Source organism: Physcomitrium patens, chromosome 7, assembly GCF_059467195.1.
Source record: "Physcomitrium patens ecotype Gransden chromosome 7, ASM5946719v1, whole genome shotgun sequence".
In the NCBI taxonomy this organism is placed as follows: Eukaryota; Viridiplantae; Streptophyta; class Bryopsida; order Funariales; family Funariaceae; genus Physcomitrium; species Physcomitrium patens.
This window is the reverse complement of record NC_143416.1, coordinates 14,210,225-14,219,623: the sequence shown is the minus strand read 5'-3', so window position 1 is coordinate 14,219,623 and position 9,399 is coordinate 14,210,225. Positions and strand designations below refer to the sequence as shown.

General features: G+C 32.6%; 1 long non-coding RNA gene across 1 annotated transcript; it reads right to left on the bottom strand.

The window, feature by feature from the left end:
• Positions 1-6,354: 6,354 nt before the first annotated feature.
• On the bottom strand, positions 6,355-7,625 carry LOC149988571 (uncharacterized). The gene is made up of 2 exons (XR_016504234.1): positions 7,339-7,625; positions 6,355-7,081 (listed from the first exon to the last, which is right to left on the bottom strand). It is a non-coding gene; the product is annotated as an uncharacterized LOC149988571 (long non-coding RNA).
• Between the last annotated feature and the right edge of the window lie 1,774 nt (positions 7,626-9,399).

Below are 9,399 nucleotides of genomic sequence, written 5' to 3'. Positions count from 1 at the left end.
ATCATTTATTTCAATGACAAAAAGATAAATATTCTTCAATTATGCTACATAAATATACCAATTATTTCACAGCTTCTTTACCACCCAATTCTAATGAGCAGTTGGAAGCAAAAGATATGTAAATTGATGCACTTTGCTTCAAACTTCTTTCTGAGCAACAAAAGAAGCGTCAAAGAGAACTTGGCCTATGCTTATATTATGAAAAACTTAGCCATAAGATTAATAATTATTTAAAAAAATGCCAATGTATATATTGAATAAGGAGTACAGCCATAACAACAAAAGCATTGTACGAAAACAAAGAAGTCTACCCATAATAAGAATCGTGCAACTGGATTCTTCACTATTACAAACCAAAAAAGGTCATGTATCCCCTACTAGCCATTCTCATTGTTTTATTATACCTGTATGGTTAGAAGTCACAAAATTAGATTGTCATGCATTACTTGACTCAAGAGTCTCTATATATTTTATTGACAAAGAATTTTTTAGATCACACAAAATCTGTACGATCAAAAAATCCAAAGCCATATATGTAGAAGTAATAGATAGTCGACCTTTATCCTTTAGAGACATCACTTATGAAAAAATTCCATTAAAAATAACCTTTGGCAACCACTGTAGCGAAGTAGTATTCAATGTCATTAGATCACCATTGAGTCCAGTCATTTTAGGACTCTCATGGCTTGAAAAATACAATGCACAGATAGATTAGATATCACAAAAGTTAAAATTTCTTCTAATAGATCATGGAACCTTTAGATCAATGAAAAAGCTTCTAACACTTGACAAGCCAAAACTTAAACAATATTTATTTATCGAAGCTAGAGCATTTATAAGGGCGATGAAACGAGGTACTACATTTTTTGTCTACGCAAATTCATAATCAAAACTTGTGGTTGCTACAACAACAATTTCAAAGGCGTATAAGGATTTTGAAAATGTATTTGAAAAGAAAAATGCAGTTATCTTCCCAAAGCATCACCTTTACAATTGTGCAATTGACCTTCAAAAAGATGCTCAATGACCATTTGGACCCATCTACAATTTATCCCAAAATAAGCTTCTATCTTTAAAAGAGTACATTGAGAAAAATTAAGCTAAGAATTTCATTTGACATTTGAAGTCACTTATTAGTGCTGTGCTATTGTTTGTAAAGAAGAAATATGGATCCTTATAAATGTGTATTGATTATTACAGTCTTAATAAAATCACTGTCAAGAATCGATATCCATTGCTATTGATATCCGGACTTTTTGATTAATTTAGCTAAGCAAAAATCTTTATGAAGATTGATCTACAAGGTGCATGTAACTTGGTACGTATTAAGGAAGAAGATGAATGAAAGACAACATTTCATACCACATATGGACATTTTGAATACAACATCATGCCTTTTAGATTGACTAATGCTCCAGCCATATTTCAATATTTAATGAATGAAATATTTTGTGAGTATCTTGATGACTTTGTTGTGATCTATTTAGATGATATTTTGATCTTTTCTAAGAATTTGGAAGACCACAAAAAACATGTCCGTCTTGTATTAGAAAAGCTACAAAATACTAGGTTATATGCAAAACTAGAGAAGTGTGTATTTCATGCACCTCAAGTTGAATTTGTTGGAAATATTATTTCCAACAAAGGCCTTTTTATGGATCCAAAGAAGGTACAAGCAATTATTGATAAGGCAAAGTCAAAAATTATATGTGATGTCCAATGTTTTTTTGGATTTGTAAACTTCTACAAGATTTTTGTTAAGAATTACTCCAAGATTACTGCTCTACTTACACAATTGTTATACAAGGACAAATTAGATTGGAGCCTTGAAACAGAGAAATTTTTTCAAAGCTTAAAAAATGCTTTCACAATTTCTCTAATTTTGATACATCCAAATTTCAACAAGTCATATTTTATATGCCTCAAACTTTGCATTAGAAACAATTTTGTTACAAAATGGAAAAGTTGATAAACTTTATCCAATTGCGTTTCATTCTAAAAAATTCTCAGTGGTAGAAATTAATTACAAAATCCACGATAAAGAGCTATTTGATATTGTAGATTATTTCTAAGAATAGTGCCAATTTCTTAAAGATGCCTCTCATCAGGTGACTATATATAGATCACAAGAATCTTGAATACTTCATGTTAGCCCGAGTATTGAACTGTTGCCAAGCATATTGGAATACATCTTTATCATAATTTGACTTTTGTATCACATATTGATTCGAGAGCCAACAAAGATTATCAGATGCATTATCAAGACATTCCTACCTTGAACTAAAAGAAGGTGAGGCAGCATATGATCAACAACATGCAACCTTGATAAAACTTAAGAAATTTTATCTTCGAGTAATTAATGTATCAATGTCTGTGGATTTATTATTTCTTGATCAAGTTTGTAAAGCCTCAAACATAGACCCTCTTGTTTTTAATATCAAGCGTCTTGTCAACAACCTTTTTGAAGAGTCTTCTAAATTCACGTATGAAGACAACCTCTTATTCTTTGAAGAATGTTTGTTCATTCATAAAGAATCAACTCGCTTCAACATTCTTTAAATATGCCATGAGTTCTCTAGAGCCAAGTATTTTGGATTCAATAAGACCTTGAAACTTCTGTCTAGAAACTTTTAGTGGCTTAAAATATGAAAAGACATTAAGGAATTTGTACTATCATGTGATACTTATTCAAAGTCAAAGAACCCTCAACATTGACCATATGGACTTCTTCAACCCCTCCCTATTCTAAAGACAACTATGGTCATCTATCTCTATGGATTTCATTATGGATCTCCTACTATCAAATTCATTTGACAATATCTTTGTAGTTGTTGAGCGATTAACCAAGATGGCATATTTTATACCTTTCAAAAAGTCAATTATCTGAAAAGATAAGAAGACTCTTCATTGACAATGTCTATTGTTACTAAGAATTGGCATACGACATTGTATCAAATTGTAGGCTATAATTTGTATTAAGATTTTGGAAGATACTTTTCAAGATTCTTAAGGTTGACATCAATCTTTTCTGTGCCTTCTACCCTCAAACTAAATGCCAAACAAAGCGGATCAACCAAATTCTTGAGTAATATTTGAGATCTACCATCAACTATTAATAAGATGATTGGACTTCCTACTTATCGTTGGCAGAGTTTGCATATAATAACATAATCCATGCATCTACGTAAAAAAATGTCATTCTAATCAAACTACAATAATCATCTAAAGTTGGATATAATAGAGCCTTCAAAGTCAACAAACCTAGCAGCAGAGGAGTTTGCTACAAAGATGGTCGAACTTCAAGCAACCATGAAGTCTCATGTAGAAGGAGCTCAACAACGTTATAAGCTACTAGCAAATGAATTGAGGAAGGAACATCCTCCATTCCAAGTTGGTGACAAAGTATAGCTTCTTTGGCACAATATATAAACCAACAAGTTATGTAATAAGTTGGACTAACAAAGGGTGGGACCATTTGTGATTCAGAAACAAATTAATTACATAACTTATCGCTTGGACTTACCTTTATCCATAAAGATTCATCTGGTATTTCATATTTAACTTTTGAAAAGATATAAAGAATCGAACATATCAGGTCAAAGACAACTACCACCTTCTATGGTTGAAATCAATGAGCATGTTGAATTTGAAGTAGAAGAGATATTAGATTCAATAATAAGATATGGAAGGCTTGAATATTTGTTCCATTAAAGCAGATATGATATCATGGATTGTATGTGGAAATTAGTTGGCAACCTTATAAATTCACAAATGAAGATTCAAAGGTTCCATCAATGACATCCATTCAGACCAAAAGCAGCAAAATGAAGAACAATAGCTTGGTAAGATGACTTCACCATGAAGATTTTTAGTTCTTGGCTTCATAAAGAAAAGGAGGAGACAACCTCTGAAGATGTAGTTATTGTCAAATGTTTAAAATAGTATAAGTCAATAGTTTGAATTCATACCATAGCCTATTTATATTCTTTTGGTCTGGCCTATTTTATATGATATGGATAGTTAAGAGATAGACATCTTGTTGGTCATACCATCTCAATCAAATAGCTCGTGGAGATAACTCAAAGATGAAGAGCTGCTTTAATCACAAAGACGTTGAAGGATACCTAGTAATAGGTCAGTGATAATAAAGTTTGAGGTAGAATTTGCCTATGAAGGATGTCTAGAAGAAGTGTTTGCAGGACAATTCCATAATGAAGATATCGAAGTTCATGCTTGATCACAAGTAGAAGGCTTAAAGCATTATTGATAGCTACAAGGGCCAATGAACCATTTACCTTGCAAAAAATAATTAGAATATATATCAGACACCATGCAATAGATCTTCAACTTCTTGCGCATGTACTAGCTTTCTACAAAATTGCTTCTTGGAGACCTCGAAGCTAGTAGAGGAGGTGATGTCATAGACATACAACTCAAGAAGATTCCAGAATATTCCAGAAGGTACTAGTAGGTTTTAAGAAGGCTCTTGAAGGTTCTAGGAGGTTCCAAAAGGTTTTGAAAGGTTCTAGTAGATTCTAAGAAAGTTTTAGAATGTCATAGGAGATCCTTGAAGGTTCTAGGAGGCTTTAGATGATTTAGGAAGTTACCAAAGAGGGATCTTAGGCTTGCTTTATTTTGAAGCTTCGTAAAAACTTCTTAAGAAGCTTCCTTGGACCTAGTATATATAAGAGTCGAGGTTGAAGGGATCCTCAATCTTGATAACTCACTTCTTGTGGTCTAGCTACGACCTTCTTACTTTGTATCTATTTGTTGTTTTAATATCAGGTTAACTTCATTCCTTGGTCTTGAATCCTTATCTTATATATGATCTCAAATAATAAAAGTAACAAATTACTTCATTTATATTGAATGAACATAAAAAAGCAACCTTCATAGGTTATTATATATGATCATATAAGCTCACATGCCCTCTTTGCATAAGCGCAAGGCAGTACTCCGAAGCCGCATCATGTCCAATGTAAGATTTTCAATTACACCACATTTTTCATATGTAAATCAAAATTTTATAAAAATTGTATTAAAATTGTAAAGAATCAAAATTCATTATATAAAAAAGTAACAAAAACTAAGCCAATATATGTCTAGGAAATGAAGTACTTAAAAACTTCCTTTAAGATAGTTAAATTAGATAACTTTGTAATTAAAATTGAGTAATGAGCCATATTTGATTAACAAGTCTTTGAACTTAGACTTTGTTTTATCACAAATAATTAAAAAATATATTTATGGTTCTTTACATGTATGAATTTATATCTATATTTATCATTTTTCTAAATTTTTATTATGAAATCATATGACTATGAAAATCAATTACTTTGTAATTATTTATTTATATGTATTCTTATAAGCTAAATTAAAATTTCTTATTTATTTTGAAATTAGCCTAGTAAAAATTATGAATTGAAATACCAAATAAGAATTAAATTTATTTAAGTAATTTTTTAACGAATATTAAATAAATATATTAGTTTATTATAATAACAATATTTTTTACTATGTCTAATACAATAAAATTTTATGGAATAATTGGCCAAGCTACTGAAGCAACTCAGTTTATAAACTTATTTCCCATGCTAATCCTAAAATGTTCTCAACAATTATTTCAACAAATTTGTTTATCATGCCATGTTTCTTGAAAAGTAATCCAGATTTTTCCATAACAAGACTTCCACCAAATTATTATTAAGAAGATTTTGAGAGATATTTCAATTAATTTAAAATCAAAGTTGGAAGAATGTATATACGTTTAAAAGACAAGAAGAATATCCAATGGTGAGTAATAAGAAGATACAATTATTGTTAGTAAAGCACAATTATTGTTAAATAAACTAAGATGCAAAGAAATTAAAAATGTGAATGTATTTATATATATATATATATATATATATATATTTAGAACAACTAGAGCCAACGGATTTGTTAAAAATAATAAAAATGATTGCTGCTTGAATTATACTAGACCTCTTTCATAGCCAAAAGTTGGAATTAAAAAAATATATTTTAACTTACAATTGCAAAGAACACAATAACTAGTTTGTAGAGGTTGGTGTAAATGACTATCTAATGATCTGCCACATTTATTATCAAAACAAATAATACACAAAATTTCCTACCAAAGTAGCTAAAAACACATAATTTACAACAAAAAAAAAAAGAAAAAAAAAACTTCAACAAATCTCATTGTATCAAGAGAACCAATAATGATATTTAGAAACCATAATCAAAATTACAATTTTTATTAATTAATTATTTTTAAAGATTTTTAGAAGATTTCTTTTAATTAAAAAACCATTGTGAAAAATCACACAAACATTCAAGACTTGACAAAGGAAATATTAAAAATTATAAAATTGCTGTATATAAGTGATATGTAGAAGCAAACACCAAATGAAACACGATGTGTTAAGTTCACAAGTAAAAGTATTGGACGTGTAAAATCCATGAACTACAAAACTATGGGGAGCATGATAAATACCAAGCTTGGGATCCCTGGAGTGAAAACAACGCCCTATAACCGACCCCGTTTGAAACTTGCGGCGATTCAAGCCCTTTCTGGAAACCCACAAGACTCAATGCAGAAGTGTAGATAAAGTTGTGCTCCTTACGATGATCCCCGGCTTCTGTGTACAAATGCTACTTCTAGTTGGCTATTGAATATTTCCTGCAAGTACTGGTTATAGAATTTTCAAGCTCAATTTGTGTGAGGGATAGCAAGGAGGATAAGAAGATTGCAGTTACGGTGTGGTTTCTTACGGAGGACGTCGTTGTCAAAGAAACCAGGTGTGGCTGAAGTGCTGTTAGCCCAGTCCGCGTAGTCAAATCCATAGGTCCACCCCGCCGTGCCTCCCACCGCGTGGCTTGTAGCGTGAGCCACTGAGAAGGCTGCCATTGCCAGTGCCGCAGCTGTTATCAGAACCACGATCATGGTTCAATCCTTCATGAGCTGCTGGATCCTGAAGCTCTCTTGTGAGCCTTCTACTGTATTTTTGAACCCCTACTATGCTTAGCCTCTAGAAGCAGACGTGAACAGCATGAAATATTTGCAGAGCCTCTCCGCCTGCTGTGCATCAAAGCCAATTCAACCCAGCATTAATCTAAGACTGAAACTGTTACAAAAAAATAAACGATATTGTCCTACAAATTATCGCAGTGGCAGCAAGACTCAAGCTGGATCATTCCACGAGAGGAACCAAACTTTACAAAACTAGTTCTCTACTGCATCATAGAAACCGCTAGACACCCTTTCCTTTAGCTTTGTATCCCTGAAGAGAAAGACACGCATAATTATTAAACACAGTTTATAGCCAATATCAGTACCTTGTCATGAACCCCGAAGACCTATTTTTACGCATTTCTATCCAAGAAACCCACACCGATTGAGGAAGCATTTAAATCCTTGTGACACAGCTTCCACACGACATGCTAAAATGGCAACAATCACTGCCGAAAAAACACTTGGCCAGATTCTAGCGGAACTCAACCTCACAGAGTAAATGCAGAATTCCACAGCCTCTGCTTTCACCAACAGCAGCACACACCCAGAAAAGCTATGGACTCATGCTTTTATACTAACTGGAGAGCGGCAAAATGGTGCACTAAAGTCTTTCTTCGAGGATGGGACCGAGAGGACACACAGCATTTATGCTCCTGTGGTTTTTGCTATGGCAGGAGCTCATAAGCCCCCTGAGAGGTACTGTATGGTGGCTGTTAGGGCCATTAATTACCAGCCAGAAGAAGGTCCCTTATGACCCTAAACCTGTGGTGTAATTGACAGCAACTGGTGCAATTGCAAATTTATGATGCTTTATGATGCTTTATGATGGTTTATGATCCTTGATGTGAGTCACTTGGGAGAGGAGTTGTTCATGGGAGTCCTGGAACTGGCTGCTTCAATCTATCACATGTGCAAAAGGACCAACTGCCTCAAGTTCACTGCAGGACAGAATGAGATGGCTTAAGCTTGTCATTCTTACAAAAACATGATTGAGTTTCTCAGTGAGCTTCTGTTAAATTGTGTTGCTGAAAGCATTCATATCCATGTCTGCTAACCTCCATTTACTCCTATGGGGTTATACATACAACAAATTCTCTTTTCTCTTTGTGTTTTGGTCATAGTGATCAGCACCCATGCCACTTGTGCAGAAGGTTGGTATTGCACTGAAATTGAGTCCAGATCCAGCCTTCTTTAGTACTTCTCCCTCTCTCACCACACTATATTGGGGTATTTTAAAATTTTATTTAATTACTTTTTTATTTTTTGAACCAAGTATATTTCTACATCCAATAAAATTATCAAACATGGATAATCTCTTCTAAGATTGTGATATCAAATGCATTGTATCTTGCCATTTATTTGAGTAAGAATATATAATTCTTGAAGATTTTTATTTCTATAAAATTATCATAATAACTTTGACAATTACAATGTGTAATCAAATAAGTCAATAAACCATGGCTCTTGATTTAAATTTGCTAATTGTTGGTTCTTTATGTAATTAGTGCCACAAATACATAAAATCTACAATATGGACAGAAAGTAGAATGCTATCTTCTTTGCATCTTATTTCTTTTATAGCAAAGATTTTTTTATTTTTTATCTTGATTTTGATAGATGTTGGCAATGAAAAGTCTCAATCTTCTTTGCTCTATTTGCAAGCTTCTTTGCTAGCTTCCATGTGTATTTAGTAATATCATATCCACTCCAATGAACAAGATATTTCAACTTATTTTGGTATTTCCTTGAATCTAAGACTTTTTCTACATCAAATTCTTGATTATTATTTATTTTTATAAGAAGAGGTGGCCTTTGTCCTTTTTTTGAGATATTCACTATTTTATATGGCTTAAGAAGAGATACATTGAATATGAGATGAATCTTTATAGACTTTAGTAGATATAATCAATAAGAAATAAGATTGAATTGATCACAAATACAAAAAGTTTTAAGCCTATGTGTCACGGCCATAATCATGTAAGCTAATAATTACATATAGAAATAGGTAGAAGTAAGTAAAAGTAGATAAAAGTAAGTTAATTCTATAATACTTAATATGGAAGCTTCCTAGAAACTTTCTAGATGCTGCTTTGACTTCATAGGTGTCTTTAATTGACTTTTTAGATTAGAAACGTGGTCAACATGTTGGCCATGTGCCACACATGTTGTTAGCTTGAAGATCAAGCTAACTATGTGGCCCACACATAGAAAAACTAGCCTTGTAAGTCAAGGCATGTGTCCTACAAAGTCAATACATATTGGAGGTCCTATAGAACGTCGCCACGTAGCCCCTAGTTAGATAGTATATATAGAGACAAGAGTGAAGGCTTCTTCACTCTTGTCAACTCCTTTCTTGCTTCTAGTCTAGTTTCAAGGGTCTCTAG